Genomic DNA, 21976 nt, shown 5'->3' with positions numbered 1-21976 from the left:
TTTATTAGGGTTCCCATTCCACCATTAATGGACTGATAAGCACATGCCACCATAGCTAGTATTTTGGGTGAGTTCTATGGATCACACTAATGCTTGGAACCAAGTTTTTTACTCTCCAAGCCCCATATATGGAAATCTTAGTAGTAAAGTGAATAAAATGTAGATTCAATGAACATATCATTTACCTCTTAAAAATTCAGGTAAAGTATTTGAAATTGTCTAATAAACCTATTTGCAAAAGCCCAATGTATCAAATAGCTCAGGATCTCACCTCTTACTTAAGGAACAGTAAAATTACAGAAGATGCTGGGTTCTTTTTCCTCTATCCACTTTGAAGCTGAGCCATGTAAAGACAGTATCCTCTGGAATAATAATAAGTTAGATACTTAACTATGGGCTGAATCACTTATGAGCCAATGGTGCAAGATTCCCACCCCCTCTTCTCTGAGGCTCGTGACCATCATCATGGATGTCGTGTGGATTTTACAGAGGCACAGTGTCAATGTTGTCAGGAGTGTTGTATGAATATAGTGGCGTCTATGTTAAAATAACACAAGTTATCTATTACCAAGGTTTGTGTTTGTATAGTTAAAGGAAGAGCTAGAGTGTTTACTAAAGCTACATTTTAGAATGAAATAGTGTTAGAGTAGAAACCTAGCTGTACACCTTATGCTCTGAAGGAATACAGGATGCTAAGCCCCTGCTTTCTCATGTGTCTGATAGGCACTCCTTACCCCTGAGGAAGTCATGTGAAATGACCAGCATAAAGCAGTTAGTACTTTAGTTGTTGGAGTGGTTCTGAAGCTGTCCTGTTCCCCAATTAGTTCTTGATCTGTCTGTAAAGAAGCCATGGGCCAATTATTAGGTGGAAGGCATAGGCAGGTCTTTTAGGTCAATTGAGAAAAAGAGATGCAAGAGAAGAGAGAAGAGTTCACCATGTGTTGGGAAGAGAAAAGACAAACAGCCATGTGAGGTCTGGGAAGTAGCGGTAGCCTCTGGCTGAGCCTATAGGTGGGTGGTCAGGCATGTTTAGTAGGGACTAGATGTACCTGAGCCACTAAAGTTTAGGGCAGATGGGAAGTGCAAAGATAAGAATATAAATAAAGGAATGCTTCTACAGGCAATAGATAGCAGCACCCAACAATGTGTCCAAAGGAAAGTTAAAAATGAACAACCTGTATGTCTTTTATCCATGGATTCAAGGGAAGCAGGGTGAGGACTAGTAGCAGAGCCCATTCCCAGAGCTTAAGCATGATCAAAAATCTACATATAGTCATATATATAATCACAGGTTGTCATGTATCATTATCAAGAATTGGCTTCCACGATGAGAGACAATTTCAGTGAACTACTATATAACAATGCCCCTGTTTGGAGAGTTAATGTGGCCATGAAGAAACAGGCACTGTAGTTCTGATTGGCAGAAATTAAACCTTTAGAACTCTGGGAGTCATTACTGCCTTTTAATTGTTAAGGAATTCCAGTAGGTTTTGGATGCATTGTGACAGTCATCATTTTAAAGACAGTATTTATGTTAACTCATGCAAACATTGATATACCAAATGCCAGGTCAATTAGCCTTAGAAATTAATTATGTATTTAAATAGCAGTAAGATGAGAAATACACACCACGGAAGTTAGAGTTGGGAATAGACTCAGTAAGTGAACACAGTTTCAATAATATATGGGGGATGAATAATTCCCCACCAAACACCAAAGTAATAATGCACTGTAAGTACTGCTTTCCCCTGTAGACACTGCCAGGAATTCAGTAGGAAACAAGTTACATTATGAGGAAATATTGATTCACTGTGGGCACAGTGAGTCCTGTTATGATGAAGACAGTCTGTGGCCATTTGTTGTCTCTTTTTTTCCATTCCTTTCTTTAAGGAAAAGAAAACTAAATATATGCCTTGCTTACTGTAACCAAGACATTTAGATTGCATCCTTTTATAGAATAAAAAGATGTATCAGGCTTCAACATTTTCCCCCTTGGCTTGGGTACCCTGAGGTCATGAAAAAGTTGAACTCATTCTATTATACTAGCTCTGGGATTTATACTTTTATTAAGTCTGGAGACTGGTATAGGAATCTGTTCCTGTCTGTTGAAAGACTTATCAGGCTTATCTGGACCCCCACGGTGCTGTATCTTAACCCAAGGCAATATGGTGAATAGAGAATATCACACTGAAAAACACAGCTCATCATCGGAACTGGCTCCACTGTTCACTGCCTGTATACAACACTGGGTGAAGTTTCTCAGTGCTTCTCTACTCTGCATTCTACCAGAAATTTTGAAATGATAGTTCTTCACTGGTGGAGGAGCTGTCAGGGTCACCTGAAATGATGCATGTTAAATTTTAAATAATGTACTGCATCAACACTAGGCCGCACCAAGTTGTGTTTGCTGTGTCTTGAATTCAGTCTTTCATGTCAAACTATAGTGACACCTAGGAGAAAGGCCTCATGAGAGCCTGCCCTAGCAGGCATCCACACTCAGCTTAGGTGGAAGGTAATCTGGTGATGGTAACCCTTGGCATTGAGCACTCACATTGATTTGCCATCTTGCTTACTTGAGAATAAGTCCTTTTTTTTCATCTCTGTCCAACAATGTGTCCTGCATCACCCCCAGAAGGAAGAGATCAAGTCTTAGCAGAGGTAGCCCTGAACAGCACTTCCCCTTTCAGAAAGCTCTTCCAGATTAAGTTCCTGCATTTTTCTAGCCAAGTGCTATTTCTTCTTGTCTTGAGGGTGTCATCCAATGATTTGAGATGATCTTTTCTTATGGAATTTGAGCATTGGAGAGATGGCTCAGCTGGTGAAGACATTTGCTTCCCATACCTGGAGATCTGAGTTCCATTCCTGGTACCCACATAAATGTAGAAGGTAGAAACCAAGGTCATAAAGTTGTTTCCATACTTTCATGTACACATATTCCTCACAAACTATAAATAGATAAATAGTAATGGTTGGAGAAAGTCAGCAGCATTCAGTGTAACTGCTACCTTCAGCTTATAGGACAAGTGAATACTCTCAGGGCAGTTATATACTGTTTCTGGGGTTTTCCCACTAATTGTATCATAAAACCTAAACATGATGTCCCTTTACTGTGCTGCTTCCTAAAATCCACCCTACAGAACTTGAGAATACTCTGACCTACCATTGTAAAAAAGCCCTCATTCTCAGAGTGACTTCAGCAGGCTTTTGTAGAAATTCAGAGTCTACTGTGGAGACAGAGATGGCTGAAGTATCCTAGGTAAGATTCCATTTGCCCATGGAGTTAGCCATCTGTGGATTGATGCTTAGAATATTGTGCCCAGAATGTTCTCTCGTTGTTGTTCTAAGATCCTTAATTGTGAAGTCTGAGAAAATGAAAGGGAGATCAGTGTCCAGTATTATGATTCTACTTCCCCAGGCTGCCAAACTGAAAACATAATAGACAGATGACATCTTTATGCCCTGAGGTGGACATGCTTTTTTAATGAACTCACAAAAACACCTTTTCAGTCTAGCTCTTACTACTCTCCACTTGTTCTCAGCCCATGCTTAATTCATGTTTGGAACCACCCACAACATGTGGCAGGAAGGAAGAAGGTTGCCAAGACCTTTATTAGGAAAGAACTTGAATGGTCAGAAGACCACAGCATAGAGTGAGTGCCATCTCTTCTGCTGGTTTCTGGTTAATTCCTTGCCATCTCAATCGACTGGAATCAAGTTTGGTATGGTGGCAAGAGAAGACACATGATCAAAGCACGAGCAAAAAAGAATACATTCTGGTTTCTCAAGTGGTTTTAGGAAATCTCTTTTGTCAGCTGGCCTTGACAGTCAAAGGGTGTAAAAGTCCTGTCCTTGAAGCTGCCTCTGCAGGAAGCCTTGATGAAGAATGCAGCGCAAACAAAATAAAGACAGCTGAAGAGACCAGTTTGTGATGACTTATTCTGAAAAATGAATCCTGCCGTATTGAGAAAGCCAATTAGGTGTCTCATCTGTGCTTAATAACGGTGCACAGACATCTTTCTTTTTATTCCTTAAAATAGTTGGAGTTGACTTTCAGTTATCTGCTACCAAAAAAGTCCAGTTCAGTAAGTATGATTCCAACTCAGGTCTTCTTTTCCTGAGTCACTTTGCCATTTGTCATTATAATATAATTCTACAGAGGCCCTGAAGAACTTGAGGTTTTCAAGCCAGATCTTATGGACATATTGTAGAGAGAGTGATGGAGGAAGGGAGGGGAGGAGAGAGAGCGAGAGACAGAGACAGAGACAGAGACAGAGACAGAGAGAACAGAAGTAGGATCCGTGAGTATTTTGTTTCACATACTCAGGAGCATTGGCAATTAGTAAAACAATTTTATTTTTTAAAAAAGATCTATCTCCTTTGGAGGTGGAGGAATTAGGACCTGATACATTTGATAAATTTAAATAAGTTGCTCAAGGTCTTATGCCAGCCACTTGTGAGTGAATGTGGGGTTCTAAGTCGTGTATTTTCACCAGCATGTAACAGAAAGGCAACCTGGGAACCTGTAACCTTCCTCATACAAGGACGCTTTAGATTCAGACTCCTTTTCTAGTGGAGTGCCCATAGCTCTCCCCTTAACTCTGTTTCCATGGTGCACTGTACATTGACGTGCCTTGAACATTCTGGCATTTGCTTGGGGGTGGGAAGCCTTTCTCCAGACCTCAGCTTCAGATGCTGCCCACCTAACCATCTGTGGCAACAGATTTGTGTGTTATCAATTAAAGTCTAAAGGAAGTTGGCAAAGCCTCCTACTCTAACAGGATGGGCTAAAGACGTTCCTGTTAAGACAGAAATGGGTTGTGTCTATGATGGTGGTGCTTGGGAGATGTCCAAGAACACTTTAAATATACCCCATGTCATGAATTGCCTAGCTTACATTCACTTTCAGACGTTCTTCCCAGAAGTGGCTCCCTTCCATGTGAAGGACCTGTGCATAGCTGGACAGGGCTGCCCTGGGAAAAGCAGAGGAAAATGCACAGTTTGGAGAATCTAGCCTTGTGAATTTCACATTGACATTCACTTGGGAAATTACCCTTTTTTAAAAAAATCTGCAAAATCTACATATATCCATAAGGCTGAGTTTCATTTATAGCCACAGAGTCCTTGATTGCCGCTGCTCAGGAAGACCATGTATCTCTTTGAGCAGTCTCCCTTGGGTACTCCAACAGAATTAAGTACACAGGATGAGCTGCAATTCTAACCCAGACAATCTCAAGCCCATGCTTGAAAGGTGTGAAAGAAAATCTTTCACAAGACTGGATTTGTTAAATTTTCATATAGAGATATATATAAACTATGTATCATCTATTGTATCTTACTCCTTACGTTAGCTCCTGAGAGATTAGGGGTTAGCAATATGTGATTTCTGTTCTGAAAGCACTTACCAGCTACTGAGACTAGCTGATTAGTCTGTGTCATTATTTACAAAGGGGTTTTCTGTGGGTTAGAGAGATTGCTTATCAGTTATGTGTGCTGGTTAGAAAACTCGTGTTCAATTCCTAGTGCCCATTATGGAGGCTTACAGCCATATGGAACTCCAGTTCGAGTGGTCTCTGTAAGCACTGTACACATGTGTTCAAACATCCATGCAGGCATAACACTCATACACATAAAATAAATTAATTTTTTTAAATAAAGGCTTCTACAGTGGGTAATAAACCAACATGTTCCTGAATTACACGCAATTTAGTCTCCGTGTAGCTAGGCCCTTAGGTCACAAACATCACATGTCTATTCTCCTCTCATCACCGTGTACATGTTGGCTTCACCATTGCAAAGTATGAACTTATGAGCCCCAAAGACTCCTTGTTGTAAGGGCTATCTCAGACATTTCATCATCCTTGGCAACAGCTACCTTAGTGGTGACCTCTGCTTTCCATTTATAACAATGAAGGGCCTTCCTGCATTGTCACATGTTCCCACAGTGGTTGTAGTGAGGGGGACTCACTTCTGGTTGTGAAACACCGAGTTAAGCTAAGAATAAAGATAGGGGGTTACAGTGAAATAGGAGAAGTGACTTCTGGTCTTAGTCTAATAGAAACCTGCTTGCAGTGTTCTGTAAAGTGGGATTAGTTTATAATCTGAGGGTCCAGAGAGAGTGACTGAGAAGCGTCAGCCATTCGTGGAGACATAGGGGTAGACTAACTTGTCTCTCAAGAACCTACATGACCCTTGAATTCTATATCACTTTTAAACTCATAACCTAGCCCAATTCCAATCTGTCCCTTTAACTTTCACTAGAGCTAAAAGTTGTGCCTGATCTACAGCCCATCCTCTGCATGCCCTTAATGTCACCAGAAGCCAGAGGACTTTATTTTTTTAAAAGATCCTTTTGTTTTTGAGAAAACTTGGCAGAAACACTCTCTTATGAAGGAGGAAAAAAATCAAATTTCAGGGCTGTGGAAAAATAACTTTCTGTGCTCCTAGGTTCCAGAATCGAGCATTTGTTAGAACCAAGTGTCTGCTGGGGTGTGAACAAATTCTTGGAAGGCATTTCCTAAATTTTGTTATTGTTTTTTATCACCTCATTCTCATGAGCTTTCTCATTTGCTCTCTGCTGCCTTTGAGGGTTGGCCAAGAGGTCTGGCTCATTTTTATTCTTAAAAGCCCCAATATGTATTTCATGGAGGAGATACATATGTTTGTTTATCTTGTCTGCTTAGACAGTATTCTTTATTTCAAATCAAGAAAACAAGAGTATATTTACTAAGAACACATTTCAACCACACATTTTACATTAACCTCTCTTGAAACATTGTTCTCCAAGTTGCTTCTAATTTCCCACTTTCTCTACCAAGAGAATTTTAGCCTAGTTTTCTATGTGAAAACCTCAGTCACTGTAATTAGATTTCATATCAAATCCCAACTCCTGATAATTTTTCTCCCAGATCTTTGACCCTGTGCTTAAGTATAAAATCTTTCATCAACCCACAGAAAACTTCATTTCCTAATCGGAAAATAACAGGATCACAATAGTTCACATTAGAGAGTTGGCATGGTGACAACGTACAACAATGTTGTACATGCCACCAAGGCCTAGCTTGTTAATGAACTTGCATTTGTTATATATTTTTTAAAAACCCATATAAGGTTTTGTTATACACAACTCTAAGGGACAGCATGCACTGTATGGATCACGTTGCTACCTGTTAATGTATCTGAACAGCCTGTGACACTCTGGGATTTTATGCTCTTTCAAGATTGTGTTAAACAGATGCTACAGAAAGACCTTCTCAGAACACATTGGAAAGGATTCCTCAAAGCCAGAATAATGAAAGTTTGGAAAGATGTTGGGCAAGGTTGTGGGTCAGAGCACTTGTTCCTACATATTGATCTTGACAAACACAGCAACCATGTACAGTACCTCGAAACAACTGAGGCAGAACATGAAGAAAGGCACACCTTACAAGGTTTACTGGACATTTCCCACCTGGATTTTACAAATATCTTTAGACCATATCAAAGTCCCACGGGGGAGACTTAGAGCCCTTCATCCTGGTATATAGCTGAAGTGACAGCCATCATGACAAGAAATGTTCACAGAATTTGGGGAAGACCCTCTAATTTAAATAGCTCCTCTGATATAGCATATTGTCAATTATGAGGATATGTTGATTTCCTGAAGACTATTCATATAGCTTATTTCTTACTTAAGCAGATTCAGATTATTGAAATCAACTTAGGGATGTGGGGTCACATGCTGAAACACAGTAAATAGAAATCATAAAAACCTTTAAGTGTTCCTCATAAAGATTTTTAAAGATCTATATTGTGATGTTTTAATATCTTTAAAAACCTAGCTGAGGAAAGACTGCTTTCTCTGGACCAGAAAGTTCTAATAAACAGCAGTGGTGCATCCAGAACAGACTTTCAATTTGCAAACTAATTAGTACAAAGATGTATTTGTTCCACTTGCCTAAGGAACAGTAATCTTCTGCCCAGACCATCCAAGGGTCAAGTATCAGCAAGTAGGTAGAATCTCTATGTGATATAGAAAACTTAAAAAAAATCAAGTCAAACTTTTAAAAATTGTTCACCCTGCTTTATTTTCCTAAGGAAATCCAGTAAGATTGATGGAATTCATTGTCCCTTAACATTCTACAACTGACTTCTCTCTTTTGACCCTTCCAGACCTACTGTTTTTCCGAAGTATCTCTGTGTGGCATGGCATGCCTTTCATGTTGAGTAGCTATGAGTACAGACCCTTACCTTGTGGGGTATAGCTCCGTAAACCCATAGCAAGTAAGAAACATCATTAGGTGGGCCAAGCAATCTATCCACATAGCTTGATCAAAGAACAAAGCTTATTCAAACCTACCTCAAACATGCCAGGAAAACTTGCACTCATCAGTCAAACTCATCTTACACAAAGCCTTTCATGAGTAAGTGTTAAGTATCCATTATAATTTATTGAATGCCCAAATCTATAAATAGTGTCAGCAGTTTATTGTTGTGAATTGGTAGTTTCACGAAGACAGGAGTGATTGAGAACTGTAGCTCACTGCCATTCTTCCACATCCCTAGAAATTTTGAAGCCAGGAGATGATTAAAATTCACAATCCAAAGCAGAGTTTCTACTCAATTGAAATCAAATTCATATCACGTAAAGTTGTAAAACTTAATATTGAGCCTCTGTAGGTTGGGGAATGGCGATATAGTGATATGTATTTCTGGATCTTTTCTTCTGTCTCTGTCTGTAACAATAGCTAATGGAACTAAACATAAAGCAATACACAATATCCTGAGAAATGATGCTATTGAATTCATGGCCATCTGTGACCACCCTTGAATCTAATCAGTGGCAATTTCAATGAAACATGTGACATAATTGAAGGTAGATTGTTTTATATCTATTGCTCAAATGAGTTCATTCTTGGCTCTTTCTACCCATCTAATGATAGACTTGGAACACAGACATTTAATCTCATTCACATGACTGATTCCTTTTGAATGAAGTGCCCTGTTCTTTGTGAATGAAGTAGGATTACACCTGCTTTGCCTAATGTTCCTGCCTATTGTAAAACTTTGCTGTGGTCTGTGCAAAGAGAACAGCTTTCAAAACCCTTGGAAAATCAACATTCCAAACACATTTAAGATGTTGAGAGACAGTCTTATTATCTTGGAAGAATAGTGCTTAGAATTAAAGAAGTTGTATGCCACATTTGTCCAGCATAGAAATTAGAAATAATAAACCAGGATACTGTTTTGGCTACTGTTTTTTTATGTTTGGCCTTTGTACAGTGTTGGGGAGTCATTAGTGCTGTATGGGAAAAGGCAAGAAAAACTTTGTTAGCTGGTTTATCTAATGAATGGCCAAAGATCCTTTTTAAAAATCCTTTTCCTCCCTTAGAGATATCTTGCCAGTTTTTTTTTTTTTTTTTCTTTTTCTTTTTTAGCTAAAGAATTGTACCCATAATGCCAACATATTATTCTTCACATTTGCTCTATATAGGTTAAAAGCATGACCCCTGATGGCCACTGGAATCAGCTTTTTCCCAAAAGCTTATTCATTTAATTTCTTGAGGCATTCCGAATGGATGTTTTCTTCCAGCTATGTCCTATTAACTAATAGGCAACTTTGACACAAGTTTATATCTGTTTGCCTCAAACATTTAGTTTTATATTTGTAGTCTGTTTGCCTGGCCCTCCTATCAGACCCTCAGCTTCTCCCCTCTGTAATGGCGTGCACTTGAGTAAGGCAGTTCTTGCTAGTCTCTTGGAGATTTCAGAATAATGTTTGGCCAGTGGCCTGTATCTTTGTTACTTTTCTGCTCACTTGCTCACAGTCCCTGCTGTATTTGGTTTTTCTTTCAATTCCATCATCTTTCTAATATAGCTCTTGGTTTTTCCTTATCAAGCCATGGAAAAATCCAATTCCCACCACAGAAGGAAAGCACAGGGGTCTTTATCCCATGCATAGGGAAGCTCTTTATACCAGAAAAAGTTTAAATTAGTGTTCAGTGATTTAAGCCCAAGATGCATGATAAAGATACAAACCCAAGTGCTCAAATGTAAAAGACTCTTTTAAATAAAATAAGCCCAAGACAGGAATGAAAACAAAAGGGCTCTTTTAAAAACAGCAATATCAGTTTGTTATGTCATTTGACTGTATAGAATATAGAATGTTCATGTGCCCAAGTCAGATAAGTATTCTAGAAGTTTTCCCTTACTACAGCTCCTGACATTCATATGTGCCAAGCCACACGTCCCCCTTCACTTTACGACTAAGAAATCTAATACTTGCAGCTATTTATAAGTATTCACCAAATACTTATTTGGTGCTAGCCATTACTCAAAATATATTCCATCATTTAAGTCAATAATTTTAATTATTCAACTAAAACAAACTCGTATTAGTCAGTGTTGTTATCCCATTTAATGGAAGATGAAACTGAGACACATGGCTTTAAGGAACTTAACTGAGTATTCCACAATTAAGTCAAGGTGTGAAAAGCAAAGACTGTGTGTTTGTAGAGTGTGGGTGTACCCTCTCTCCTCTGTTGATGATGAAACTGGAGCTATGGGAATGGAGCTGTGGGCTGAGTCACCTGTGTTTGTATCTACCTTGAGGACTTTCCCTGAAAAGCTGTGTTTATTTCCTTTGAGATACTGAATAGGTTCTGGCACCAAAGATCTCTAGCTCTAAGAGGCAAATGCTGTGATCATCCATACGACTTGCTTTTCATACAGTAATATGAAAATTGTCAATTATGGATGAATTATGGATGCTACAGATACCTGTAATTGTCTGCTGCAGTTTTGTAAACATACACAGCTGCCTTTAATTTCATTTAACCAGTCATGTAATTCATTAACACACACCTGCAGTTACCCAAGATACAACACCAAATGAATCTAGCTTTCAGTTTGCACTTTTCGAGTTTCATATGTTCCCCCATTTAATTACCACACTCAGAGAGAGGGAGTTGGTTAAAAATAGGGTTCAGTTAAAGAGGAAGCCTGGTAATTATCCTGTAAGCACATACTCAAGTTGCCTTCTTAGACATTGCTGTAAATCACTGTTTTATTAGTCAAAGCCCAGGACAGTTAGGAAAAGGAAAAATATTAGAAAACAGATTATTTTTGCAATTGTCATGTCAACAAAGTCAAATTATTACAAGATAAGCCTTGGAAAGTCTTCCTACCCTAGCCATGGAAGGTCCTGGCCGACTCTCATGTCCAAGGAACAAGTCAACAGAGCCTGTATCTTGAAAGTATCATTTTAAAAGACTAGATTAGCTGGATGCCTTCAAATAAAGGCATAATAAAATAAACTTTTTATTTTCTTCTGTTTTTCCCACGAAATGAAATGGTTGAATTGGGTTCTTCCTAGTTTTTCCCATAAAGCATTAACTGAATTACTGAATTAGCTTTTTTCCGACCACACTGTATCCATATCTTACAAACAACAGCAACAGTACCCATTCTACTTTGAGGATAAATGAACGTATACCCAGCATCCTATTCAATATCTGGAATCTTCAGTATCACTCGGTTTGACTTTGCTCATTGTGTAGAGTCAGCATTCAGAAACCGAAGAAGTTAAGTGACTCTCTGACATGAAGGTTCATTTGGCAAATGGGACCCCAGTGATTGAAACCCAGAATGGCTCCTCATAGCCACTCTCCCTATAATGATGTTGCCTATAGTGTCCTAGTGTGCACTCTGCCCCTCGTACTGTCAATAAGATTCAGCCTCCTATCTTAAAACTTGGTGTTTTTGGAGACACCTGTTCAAACTGGCTGAAAGCATAAAAAGTGACTTATTAGTTTATGTACCATATAGATAGCACACTATCCTCTTCATGTTTAACTTGCTCTTCCTTTTTCATTAAGTTTACTTCTAGGTGGGGACTTCCAAAATAGTGAAGAGGAAGTCCTCACTAACACTAGTTGCACATTGTGTAGATTACACTTCCCAGTCACAAGAGACAATATTTCAACAAGATTACTTCAAAAGTCTTAGGATTTATGGCTCATACTATTGCTGTCACATCACCTGGCAACACAGAAGTTTAGAGATAAAGTGCTGTTTGTAGTCTCAGGACTGGAAAGCAAAAACAGTGAAAGTTGGAATGTACTTCTTATCTGTATGGAGGAAGGGGGAAGTGAGCTTGGTTTCTAAAGGAATGTTGGATCTTTATAAGTATGGAATCTGGATGTTGAGTAGCCAAGTCAATGGATGTCCTTTTGGTCCATCAGTACATGAGAGAGAGGGGGGGGGGAAGAAAGAAAGAAAGAAAGAAAGAAAGAAAGAAAGAAAGAAAGAAAGAAAGAAAGAAAAATGAGCCATTGTCTTTGCTCATAGCTCAGTACTTATTTCCCTATTGATAGTTAGGTTTAGCAAAATTTTCTCAAAAACAGTATATAAATAGTGCCTAATCCGAAGTGGTTGAGTTCTGTGCCAGCTGGGCCTCTACACAGATCAATACCAAACTCTTCATATAAGGCCCAATTAGTGTTCAGCTGGTATTTATCTCCCAGATGCTTCAAATTACTGAAACAAATGAGGTGGTTTATGACGTGTCACTGGCCACTTTCAAGGATCATTTAGAAAGTGTTGCAGTGTGAAAGCTGGAAGGTCATGGTTAGGAACTAGTAGAGTGGAAAGATGAAGGAGTAGAAAGAATGGCGTTCTGTTGAGAAAGTTTGAGGAGGTGGATGCATAAGGACTCACTGGGTATAAGTTGAAAAGCTCCTCTATAGCTTTGAAGAGCCTTGGGGTCAATCTCTCAGAGGCTGCTTTATTTTCTTTGTTTATGCTTTACTTATTTTATATTTCTAGGCCCCAAGTGTTAGGAACACTTGTATGTTCAAAGAAATCTCCACAGAGTGGTTCAGATTGACACATTCAATTTGGTGATGCTATGGCTCTCTCATGGCTAAGAGACAGTACTCCAGTGTTGAGTGAGAGCCCCGTGGTGAAGTAGGAAGCACAGTAACCCAAGGTGAGAGCATGTGCTTTTGAGATTAGTTCCGCTTGGACAGCTACATGGAAAACCCACTTTTCAAGAAACCCATTCATCGATGTGTGACTCACTTTATGTCCATTATTTACCTTAAACCAATTTTCTTCTATTTTCTAGATTTTTACCTTTAGATGTGATAATTTTGTGACAATCATTTGACTACTAAGACTGATTAATGCTATCTCATCTAATAATGCTGTATGTTTTTATTTATTTCTATTATTTTAACTAGTTTTACTTGTTGAAAGAACGTGTCATAAATATATACACTATATGTTGATCGTGCTCCCTACAGTTTCTCATAGTATCCCCCACCCTGTCTCATATCCAACTTCAAATCTCTCTTTTTAACATTGTTATTAGCAACCCTGCGTTCAGTTAGTGCTGCCCATATGAACATGCGTATACGGCCATCCACTGGGGCATAAATGCACAAGCTGAAGGTGTCTACAGCCTTAAAGGAGAGTATCTGTATCTCCTTCAGCAGTTATCAGCTGCCAATAATCCGTCAGATCAGAGTAGGGCCTCAGGGCACTATGCCATCCATTCTAGACTTTTACCTGTTTTGATCTTTGTGTGAAGGTTCTGTGCAGGTAATTATAACTGCTGTGGGTTGATACTTCTCCAGATCCACTGGTTCTTACACTTTTTCTGCCTCTTCTTCAGCAAAGCATCCTAGGATTGGATGAGGGCAAGGTGATGCAGATAACCCGTTCACAGCTGAGCTCTTGATGTTAGTTATCTGTGGCACTTGGACCAGTTATGATTCCCTTCATTGACTAACATACTTCATGATGTGCTGGTAAATGGGGTTTTCTGATTCCTCCCTCCCCAATAAGAAATATGCTCTGTGAACATTTAGCCAACTCCTGTTATAATAAGTCCTGAGCTTCATTTGGTTCATTTCAGTTATTGTGCAACATAAAGAATTTGGTTAGAATATCATGTCTTAGCAAAACTATATTTGCAGCCATTGATCTCCAGACTATGTTATCCAAACATGTGCTGCTTCCTTGAGATATACAGTTGTCTCTTCTCAGCCCCTCCTGCTCTGGGATTTACCAGTGACCTTGGGTGGATTTTCTTTCTCTGAGTACCTGAGGACAGTTTTGGTTTCCTTGTCTTGAGAGGGATGAGGGGAGGAGGAGTAGTTCTACTCTCTTCAAATTTTATTTATTTTCTCATAATTCTACTTGCCTTAGCCATGGACATAGGCATGCACACACACACACACACACACACACACACACACACACACATACACACACCCTTTATGTTATCTATCCAATGCACATGGAACATTTAATCTCTACTTTCTGTGCCAGTAAAATTCTAGAGCAAAGAAAAAAAAAGGATGCAATAAAAGTAAAAGAGGGATTATCAAGAAAAAATTCTATAACAGTGAACCGCCATACAATATATAAAAGTTGACATATATGGATTATACTAATTATACTAATTACATGCCTTTATCAAAGTAACACTTCCTCCATTTTAAGATTAAAGCTCAGACTTGTAGAAATCATACTCGTTCTCTTAAAACATAGTTTACATTAAGTAATGTTCATTATGAGAACCCATATAAGCATAGATCCCCAGTCCTTACTCACGGTTAGCTGCACAACTAGTAATTCCTATGATGGAAGAGCCTAAGAAGTCTTGACAATCCCTGGACCTGTGCCAGAGTTAGCAGGGACTATGGTGCTGTAGCAGCCAGCATTTGTTCCAGACACTGCATGCTCCCCTAACGTTTCCAGCGCTGACTTATTCTTATTGTACAGATGAGGAGACGGAAGTGGAGAGGGGTTATCAGTTCTGTCTCATTTAAGATCTGAGCCAGAGGCCGAGTGGTGCAAGAAGCCTTTACCAGAGCCAGAGCTGTGGGTTAAGTCTGATCAAGATGACAACCTCCCAAAAGCACCGAGACTTCGTGGCAGAGCCCATGGGGGAAAAGCCAATGGGGAGCCTGGCCGGGATTGGTGAAGTCCTGGGCAAGAAGCTGGAATAAAGGGGTTTGTTTGACAAGGCTTCTGTGGTTCTTGGACAGTTTCTGGTGCTAAAGAAAGATCAAGATCTCTTTCGAGAATGGCTAAAAGACACATATGGTGCCAATGCCAAGCAGTTCCAGGACTGCTTTGGGTGCCTTCGAGAATGGTGTGATGCCTTCTTGTAACGTTCTCTGGGGGACCCCTCAGCCCCCCAGCCACAGCACAGTCTCCGGAGTCTGCAGCAGGGCGGGGCTCCTCCCTGTCCTCCATGAAGGAAAGGATTGCTGTTCTCACCCTCACCTCCTGTGTACTCCAGGGTCTTTTGGGAGTTTTTTCCCCTCAGCATTTCAACTTTTCTGGAATTCTTGACCTTGCATGTGTTCCCCTTCCACCTCTCCCTGCAGTTCCATGGCAACAGTTACCAGCTTTCCTGAATGGATTCCTGGTCCCTTCTCCCTCACTATCTGTTGGATGCCCTTTGGCTCCTTTTTTATTATATATATATATATATATATAGGCAAAAAGTCACTGTCTTATAAAAGATTTTTTAAATTAATGAAGTAGGTGGCCTTCAAAAAAGATCTGAGCCAGAACTCAGACTAATCCATGGCTGTCAACTGTAGTCTCAGAGGTCAGACTCTGTGCCACCTGCGCACCTTGTAGAGCAGCTCTGGACAAGTCATTCTTCTTCATGATCTGAGGAACTTTTACTTTGAGGGACCACAAGCTGAACATTAACAAATCATTTTAGCGCTAGTAGAAAAACAGAAAGGGTTAGATCTGAAGAAGTTACACAGGCTTGGATAGAGCCCAACTCTGAAGAAAACATTTGCAGAGTCCTTACTCACACCGTGTCCCTTTGTGTGCAGCAACACTTCATTAAAAATCAGTCTTGTGTGGTAATTTCAGGGTATTAAAGTTGAACAGCTTAAGGTTATGTAATTAATTGCATTCAGCTTCAGTTACAATTACTAATTGATCCAAGCCTGCCAGCATCACACCTGGCAAAAGACAGGTATACAACCGTGATGCCAGGCAGGTGGTGGCAATAATTAGATTATTACTTTTTCCACCCTTCAAGTACCAGGTGGTCCAAACCCCAGGATCAGGCAGGCTGCATTTGGCCCACGGGTACCATTTCTGATTCTGGAGCTATTTTGAAGAAACTAAGAATAGTGTCAGGAACACCCAGTAGATGAGATGAGGTAAGCCCAAGACCAAGGTAGCTATATGAAGACAAAGAAAATGGGATCTGTGGATCTTAAGATTTTCCAGAAGACACAAAGGGTCTAGAAGAAGAAAGGGCTGCTAGAAAGCCACTGTGTCTGTGAACTCTCTGGCTGCTCTGAACCATGTTCTCTGAGCATGAATGAAGGATGAGGTTATAGAAGTAGTCATATGATCTGATACTGTGGGTACTTGTGTATAGTGAGTGATTCTATACATCAGCCATGAAATTAGGTAGATACTTTTATTTGTCTACTTGGTGTTTTTTTCTTTCTTCCTGGATTTTCTTATGAAATATGACATTTTGCAAATTTACTTTCTGGAGCTCAGTTTCTTTACCTATAGTATAGAAATAGTTAGTTAATATGGATGGAAGATTATTGTGACTCACCAAAGAAGAAATGCATCAACATAGCCTAGAACATTCTGGGCTTCACAATAAATTATCCATTCATATGAACCTGTTTTACCTGATTATATCCAAATTATTAAGCAGTTTGATGCCTTAATATTCTCTTACGATTGATTGACAGTGATCAGAAATTTGGAATGATAAATACTATAATTTTCACTTCCAAAATAAAATTGTCTTCATTTACTTAATATGTACTAAATTATAGAAAAGCTATAAATTAGATACTCTAATATATGCACTTATTAATGTTAAGTTGGTATTAATATCTTCATGTAGATGAAAACCTGAGGTCTGAGGTCATGTAGTTTCCTAAAGTTTGGATCTATTTTTAGCTAGCACATAAGGGACTGAACTGGAACTCATCCTGATTCTAATTCTATGAGCCACCATAATTCAGAAAAGAGGAAGAACGTTCTTGGGTTCTTTATGCAAGCTTTGTGTCTGGCTTATCCTATCCTGCCCTCTGTGTTCTCATTCAGAATGATTTCAGAAGCAATCGGTGTGGGGCAGGAAACGTTTATATGGAGAGAGTTCAGAAACAAGTAGGGAAATTAATACTAATACCACTTAGCTGACTGTTTTCTTCCATTTTTGTGGGTTTTTTTTTTTTTTTTTTGGCTTTATGTTTTTTGTGCTTTAAAGCCTGCTTTAGAGCATCCTGTAGAAATCCAGACTGAAGTCCACATTTAGTGGCATACAGAAGACTTCGGTGGACCTGTCATCTTAAGTCAGAAGTAGCATGTTGCCAGAAAGTATCAAGTCACTACAGTCTACATGACTGCAATTCTGTACATAACATCTCTAAGATGGCTTCCCTTTTACTGGAAATGAATTATTCCAACTGCCGTAGGAATCAAGAGGATAAAACCTTGCTTGGAAGGCATACAGGCAGATTGGGAAAAAACACACAGCTTGTTTATATTTAAAATAGTATTTTAGTCTTTCTGGAACTGTCTTTTGATCAATAGACATGACTAAATAATCCCACAGTCTCATCTCCCAGGCTTTATGCTTCCTGTTTATTTGCCCAAGATGATAAAACCTCACATGTGGTCTCTTTTTAGTCATTTCTAAGTGGGGCTGGCATCCTTCAGTTGATCTCCAAGTGTCTCTGACTGTACATTTCACTTTCAGGCGGTCTTAGTATGTTTGATGCACAAGGAGGTCAGAGAGATATCACCTCTAGTTAATGTTATTATCATTATCATCATCATTATTATTATTGTTACTATTAATAATAATAATTCAAAGAGACTTGGCTCCTTGGATTGCAGGACTTGAATTAATGATGAAAATCTGTTTACCTTTCAGCTCACGGAGCACAGCTGGGAGCCCTCACTCTTAGTTCCTTCCCTGATGATCTTCTTCTTCCTCCACAGGGTTAACCAGTTCCACAGATCAATACCATCCTGCTAGAGTCAGCGGAAATGAAAACCAGCCACAAAGCTTCACTCAAGCCCCTTAGAAAATATGCCCCTGAAGAGCAGCCCCAATACTGGGGCCTCTGGTAAAATGGCTTTGCTGGACCTTTATTCTTTTGCCAGTCCTGGACTGACAGGAAAAGGCTTCTGATTTCAGCCACATCTCTTACAATAGCGTTCATCAGTATACTGCTGAGATTTCTCAGTGACCTCTCAAATTCAAAAGCATCTGCACACTCTATTGCACAGGACAGGCATCTGGCTTCCTAGCAACCTTTGGAAACAGCTTCTCCATTATATATAATTACACACAGGGGTCATTTGGAACACGCAATGTAATGGAATAATATCTTGGTTCAAATTCAACTTCTGAGGTCTAAATATCTGTGTTCAAACTCAACTTGTAAGGTATAAATTGTATGAATTGCTCACAAAAACTCTGTATGGGACCTTGATAATAAATAGTCACTAAGACTTTGATTCATCATTGTACTATTTCCTGGGAGCAAAGGTATGCATATGGAATCTGATCCCAGCTTACAGTCTCAGCTGAAGGTACATATAATTGGTAGACAGGTGGGGAGCCATGTGTTTGTGCAGAGGACAGGAATGGACTGATGTTCTGGGTGTAGACTTCTTATATCATAAGAAGAAATTCAAGTCTCCTCAGTGAACTAGTGTGGGATTTTTAAGTTTCTTCATCTAAAAGGAAGCAACTAGACCAGCAGTTCTCAACCTTCCTAAAGCTGCAACTCTTTTAATACAGTTTCTAATGTTGTAGTGCTCCCCCACGCTAGCATGCCACCTAATAACTATAACTTTGATATTGTCATGAATCATAATGTAGATATTTTTTGAGATAGAGGTTTTCCAAAGGTAGACCATGTGACAGTCACCATTTTCCAGGTGGTGCTACCCGAAGGGATAGTTCTTAACAATGTTAACAACAGATCTCTCAAAGCAAGAACACTAGCATCTCTACAGTCAATTAAGGCAATACACACAGGATATGTAGGGATGTTAGGTGGAAAAAGCACCTGGTGTTCTTTAAGGTCAATGGTGTGAACCTTCTCTTACAGTAAAGAGCTAAGCTGAGTTAAAGGAAGGAACTTGCCAGAAAATATTCCAGTTAATTCTATGCGCTCTCAGAGTAGATGTCACTGAACTTTTCCCATGTGTAAAGACTTCCTAGACCATTCATTCATTGTCTGTTGCTATTACTCATATTGTGTAAGGAATATGAATCCAGCATAAGGTAGATGTGATTGAATGGGTGTGGCTGTTTCTCAATAAAGGCTTGTTGGCATGTGTTTGCTCTGGGACTGGATTTGATGAGTGTGTCCTATTTTGCTGGGTAAATAGTTATAGATAAGTTTTGTTCTAGCTTGGTGAGTCTACATAGGATGTTCTACCACATACATACACACCTATACTGTTCATCCTTTGAACCTCTGCCGTGGATGTAACCACAGTATCAATGTCAGAATTGATGTAAGGAGAAAAGTTGATGCAGAATAATTACAGGCAGTCAGATTTTGGACCCCTCCCACTGCCATCCCAGGGCTAGAGATTTGGCCCAGGTTGTCTAAGCCCAGAGCCGAAGCTGACTGGTTGAAACAGAACTTCTGGCCACTTACTCATGCCGGGTAGACTTTGTAGGTCAAAATGCAAATGTCCATGTGTTCAGAGTATGTGTCTGTTTAGAACCACATCCTAAAACTATTCTAAGCCATGTCTTTAAAGCTTTTTGTTAGAGGTTCTATTGGGACTGTATATCCTTTAACTATATGTGTGCGTAATGTTATGGTAATTCATGAAAGCAAAGCCAATTCAAATAAATGTGCTCCCTGTGTCTGTTAGGAAACTGTAGAAGAATGCTGTGTTTACTGTAGGGTCACATATTTTCCCTGTGAAGTGCTTAAAATGCTTGATATGCTGACTACAAAATATATATTTCAATTTTAGATACTATATTTAAAGGACTCAAACATCTATGCAGCCCTCACTTTTCTGGTTTGGAATTCCATTTGTGACCTCGCCTTCACTTTTATGGAATAAGCAGTGTCAGCTTCCATCTTAAATTGGCCAAACTTGAAGCTATAATACCCAGAATGTAGCAGCATAACTCAACAATCTGAGTTACAAAAACCAAATAACTAAAATATCCATGCCATTTGCTTATAAAGCTGAAGCATCATCAAAGCATTGCAAATGCTTATTCATGCCTTTTTTCTAGTGAGTATATTGAGAAACGAGTGGATTATAGTCAAGTCAGTTTGCTTGACACTTCTTAAGCTCCCTTTGTTCTTTCCTTTGTTCCTGTTCCTTCCTTCATTCCTTCCTTAATTTGTTCCTTCTTTCCTTGTTCTATTTAAACCTGTTGGCCTGGAGACTTGATACTTTCTCCTTGGACAAGTCAGGGGATGCTAACACTTTTTTGTTTCTATGCTGAAATACATGGTTTCTTACTCTAGTGCAGAAATAACAAATCTGCAGCCCGGTGGATCAAACCTAGCCTATCACTTGCTTCCATAATAAGGTTTTATTGGAGCACAATCCTCATATTTCAGTTGTCTCTCCTGCAATGCACCAGCAAACCTGCATAGTTACCATGGATGTGGATAGTTTATAAAGCAGAGATCCTTTGATATGTATTCCTTTATAAAGAATATAATTTGTCTAGAGATAGAAATCTCTACAAGTAAGACAGCTAAAGAGAAGAGACAGCTATTAGCTTTAGTTTCCCAGTTTTGAATTTAATATCAAAGATTCCCCAATTCTTTTCTGAATGTACCCCTCAATGTTCTATATCATTCTTTGCATGGGGCTATAATTTCTCCCACCTGAGTCAGTAAAATCAAATTTATTCACCCTTTCCCCTAAGGTTCTGTAGTGTAGTCTTTTGTCAGTATTCTGTTAAATTATTACAATTAAGTCTTTTGGGGAGTACACATCATTATGTGTCCATGTCTCAATCTGACATAATGAAATTGTGAAAATTCTCCAATAGGAATATTTTGAGCCCAGACAAGAAGCCAAAAATGATACAATATAATGTTGCCTCTCCGATTATACAATCTGAAAAACCTAAAGTGCTTTACAGTGTACACTGTGTCCAGACTCAGAATGAAGAATGACAAAAATTTTGAGATAAATTGGTTTGTGAAATATTTATGTGCACTTTGGTGGCAAAGACAGGAGGTAATGTGTTTTGTATTGAATCAGCTTGGGATGAAAAAAAAGAGCACAATGTTAATGAGATTTTTTAAAGCTACTTTTAAATTCATGTTGGCAAAAGACAAATAGTCAAGACTTTTAATTTCTATAAACTTAACAGCTAGAGAACAAATAAAGCTTTATTAACTTAAATAAAAGTAGCTTTTCTTTCAAGGGCACTGTGATTTATATTTCTTTCCAGGTAATGTTCTGAAGGGCTTTTCTTCTTTATGTATTGATCAGCCCTTTGTATTAGCCAGGTCCTAACTAAGTACTACTGAAGTTTAAAATGTCACTGAGTGACTCCAGAGGGGTATACAGACCTGGGGGTTAGCCAGCATCTCTTCCAAAAAATCCTGCTATGACCTTGGCCTATGCCCTCAGGCCAATATGTGATCTCTCTATTTTATTAGTTGGTTCATCCAAAATTTAAGTTTTAAAATAGACTGTTCACCTGAAGAAATTGAGACTGTGCTTGGAAGAGTTCATAGTTCTAAGCAAGTATGCTAAGAGCCAAGTCATTCCTGAAGTACAGACACAAACATTTCATTTCCTGTCACAGGGCAGCCATCTTGGCCTCCTAATCATCCTCTGCTCACTTCTGTCATTGCAAAACCTCTCTGGGTTAAAACCATTGCTTTTTCTGGCTTCGATCCTTTACACACCTGTGACATTCTAAAGGATAGGAATGAGAAATGCTCACCAGGGAGCTCCAAGTGGCTGG

The 21976-nt window shown here is 39.2% G+C and overlaps 1 protein-coding gene and 1 pseudogene across 2 annotated transcripts in view; both read left to right on the top strand.

Annotated features, from left to right (window-relative positions):
* TAFA1 (TAFA chemokine like family member 1) overlaps positions 1-21976 on the top strand; it is a gene marked incomplete at both ends in the record, with an annotated part of 484019 nt that overhangs the window by 114509 nt on the left and 347534 nt on the right. The window lies entirely within an intron of this gene.
* LOC308419167 (barrier-to-autointegration factor-like) lies at positions 14886-15158 on the top strand (annotated as a pseudogene). Its single transcript has one exon. The product of its transcript is annotated as a barrier-to-autointegration factor-like (transcript).

Source organism: Micromys minutus (assembly GCF_963924665.1).
Source record: "Micromys minutus genome assembly, chromosome: 3".
Lineage (NCBI taxonomy): Eukaryota > Metazoa > Chordata > Mammalia > Rodentia > Muridae > Micromys > Micromys minutus.
Note: the sequence above shows the minus strand (reverse complement) of the source record. Positions and strands in the feature narration are given on the sequence as shown.